Raw genomic sequence first — 3,863 nt, 5'->3', positions numbered from 1 at the left:
GTATAAGAAAGCTTCCCATAATTGTCAGGGCTGGTTTATATTGTTTTCATTGTGTTTTATACATTGCTATGAATCCAAATGCCATGCTTCCCAAGGGGCCCATGCAGAGGGTAACTGTCGAGTCTGTGAGTCTGAGAGGGCTCACAGCAGCTCCCACTGCATGGTTCGAGGCTCCAGATCTTGAGCCAGCTGCCGGGACTTGATTTCTAATCCTGCAGTACACTCGCTGTGTGTCCTTGGGAATGTTACCTGATGTGCTCAGTGTCTTAAGTTAAATAAACAGGGTGACAATAAACAGTCTTGTATTCCTTTCTCAATCCTGAACCAGTCAGTTATTCCATACAGGGTTCTAACTGTTGCTTCTTGACCTGCATACAGATTTCTCAGGAGACAGGTAAGATGTTCTGGTATTCCCATCTCTTCAAGAGTTTTCCACAGTTTGTTATGATCCACACAGTCAAAGGCTTTAGCATAGTCAGTGAAACAGAGATAGATGTTTTTCTGGAATTTCCTTGCTTAGTCTATGATCCAGCAAATATTGGCAATTTGATCTCTGGTTCCTCTGCCTTTTCTAAATCCAGCTTGAACATCTGGAAGTTCTTGCTTCACGTACTATTATAGCCTAACTTGGAAGATTTTGAGCATAACCTTATTAGCATGGGAGATGAGTACAATTGTCCAGTGGTTTGAACATTCTTTAGTACTGCCCTTCTTGGAATTTGGGATGAAGATTAACCTTTTCCAGTCCTGTGGCCACTGCTGGGTTTTCCAAATTTGCTGAAATATTGAGGGCAACACTTTGATAGCATCATCTTTTAGGATTTGAAATAGCTCTGCTGGAATTCCATCACCTACACTAGCTTTATTGACAGCAGTGCTTCCTAAGGCCCACTTGATTTCCTACCTGAGTGAGAGACTACTCCACTGTGGTTATCACAGTTATTAACATCTTTTCTGTATATCTCTTCTTTCCATTTCTTCTTGATCTTTTCTGCTTCTGTTAGGTTTTTTACCGTTTCTGCCATTTATTGTGCCCATCTTTGGATGAAATTGTCCTTTGATATTTCCAATTTTCTTGAAGGGATCTCTTGTCTTATCTTTTCTCTTGTTTTCCTCTAGTTCTTTGCATTGTTCATTGAGGAAGGCTGTCTCGTCTCTCCTTCCTATTCTCTGGGACTCTGCATTTAGTTGGGTGTACCTTTCCCTTTCTCCCTTGCTATTCACTTCTCTTCTTTTGTCAGCTATTTGTAAAGCCTTCTCAGACAACCACTCTGCCTTCTTGCGTTTCTTTTTCTTTGGGGTGGCTTTGTTCGCTGCCTCCTGTACAATATTACGGACCTCTGTCCATAGTTCTTCAGGCACTCTGTTTACTAGATCTAAAACCTTGAATTTGTCACCTCCACTGTATATTCATAGGGAATTTAAGTTGAACCTGACTGGCTTAGTGGTTTTCACTGCTTTCTTTAGTTTAAGCCTGAATTTTGATATGAGGAGCTTATGATTTGAGCCACAGTCAGCTGCACGTCTTGTTTTTGCGAACTGTATCCAGCTTCTCCATCTTCGGCTGTAGAGAACATAATCATTCTTTGGTTTTGACCAAATACCAAGAGAGATTTTGGCAATGACCATTTGGTGATGTCCATGTGTAAAGTCATCTCTTGTGTTGTTGAAAAAGGGTGTTTGCTATGGCCAGTGCACTGTCTTGGCAGAATTCTGTTAGCCTTTGCCCTGCTTCATTTTGTTCTCCAAGGTCAAACTTGCCTGTGACTCTAGGTATCTCTTGATATCTACTTTTGCATTCCAATCCCCTATGTTGAATAGGCTATCTTTTTTTTTTTTTTTGGTGTTAGTTCTGAGGTCTTCTAGATCTCTCCTTCAAGGTTCACTGCTTTGTCATGGTGAAGGGGCTTGTGTAACCCAATGAAGCTATCAGCTATGCTGTGTAGGGCCACCCAAGACAGTTGGGTCATGGAGAGTTCTGACAAAATGTGATCTACTGGAGGGGGGAATGGCAAACCACTCCAGTATACTAGCCAAGAGAACTCCATGAAATGTTTAAAAGGCAGAAGGATATAACCCTAAAAGATGAGCTCTCCATCCCCCACCCTGCCCAGATCAGAAGGTGTTCAGTATGCTACTGGGGAAGAGTAGAGAACAACTACTAATAGTTCCCGAAAGAATGAAGCGGCTGGGCCAAAGCTGAAACTGAAGGTGGTTGTGGATGTGTCTGATGATGAAGGTAAATTCCGATTCTGTAAAGAACAGTGTTGCATAGGAACCTGGAATGTTAGGTCCCTGAATCAAGGTAAATTGGACATGGTCAAGCAGGAGATGGCAAGAGTAAACATTGATATCTTAGGAATCTGTGAACTAAAATGGACAGGAATGAGTGAATTTAATTCATATAACCATTATATCTGCTGCTGTGGCCAAGAATCCCATCGGAGAAATGGAGTAGCCCTCATAGTCAACAAAAGAGTCCAAAATGCAGCACTTGGGTGCAGTCTCAAATATTTGATAGAATGATCTCTGTTTGTTTCCAAGGCAAAACCATTCAGCATCACAGTAATCCAAGTCTATGCCCCAACCACTGATGCCCAAGAAGCTGAAGTTGATCAGTTCTATGAAGACCTAGAAGAACTCCTAGAGCTATGGCCTTATCATAGTCTTCTTCTAGCCTCTGGCAGCAGGTGGTCAGAGAGCCTGTTTGGCTGGTCCTTTCCTGTTGCTTGGTGCATCAGGCACTTAAAGGGCCAGCCTCTCTGGAGCTTCTCTGTTGTTCAGCTGTCAGTGCTGGCATGTGGGGAGAGAGAGACTACAGTGATGGCTCCACCCACTGCACGTAACTCTGCAGTATCACCTTGCCTCCATGGTTGCTTGGTTTTCCTCCACAGGAGTTTCCCCTTGCGATCGCCTCCTTCACGCCCCATTGGTCTATCTCCTCGCAGTCAACAGCAGACCTCTCCTTGGGATTGCTCTCCAATCCCTACGTTCCAGCTCCCAGCCCCTGTACTTTCTAGGGGACTTGCGTCCCTGTGCAGGGTATGTAAGGCTGCAGCAAGGATTGTCTGTGTGATTCTCATTCCGTTCACGCTGTCACAGCTCAGCTGCTTCACCTTCAGCAGCCTCAAATGCTTCTCCCCTGTCCTAAACAGTTGCCCCGATGTGAGCCTCTGACCCCTATTTCAGTCCCTCTACCCGCCAGGTGCAGGCCCAGTCCTGCTCACTCTCCTCTTTTCCCCCCTGCTTCCTTCGTCCTACTGAGTTTTGCGTGGTTCTATATATTCTCTTCCAGTGGTCAGGTCCTCCTGCCTGCTCTTAGCTGTTGTTCTGCAAGATCTTTTGTGTCTGAAGGTGTATTCCTGATGAATCTGTGGAGAGAGATGTACTCCACGTCCACCTATTCCTCCGCCATCTTGTTATTCCAAAAATACTTTTAAAATAACCAAAGCAAGGGAAATCCTCAAGTGACAGAAGTAAAGAGAGCTCAAAGCCAGAGTGGGCACACCAGCTATTTACAGAAAAAGCAAGCCCACTGAAGAGAAGCTCTTTAAAAAAAAATTGGGACTTCTCCAGTAGTCTAGTGGTTAAGACTCTGTGCTTCCACTACAAGGGTGTGGGTTCACTTTCTGGTCAAGGAGCTGAAATCTCCCACGCTATGCAGTGTGACCTTAAAGTGAAAATAAAATTATAAGTCACACAAAGAAGAATTTTAAGCCACATATGAGGAAGGGTATACAGACGCAATAAATAGGTGAATTGGTGTGTGCTGAGTCGCTTCAGTTGTTTTCGACTCTGTGCAACCCTGTAGACTGCAAGCTGCCAGGCTCCTCTGTCCATGGGATTCTCTAGGCAAGAATATT

Source organism: Oryx dammah, unplaced genomic scaffold, assembly GCF_014754425.2.
Source record: "Oryx dammah isolate SB20612 unplaced genomic scaffold, SCBI_Odam_1.1 HiC_scaffold_9, whole genome shotgun sequence".
NCBI lineage: Eukaryota > Metazoa > Chordata > Mammalia > Artiodactyla > Bovidae > Oryx > Oryx dammah.
This window is presented reverse-complemented; position numbering follows the sequence as displayed.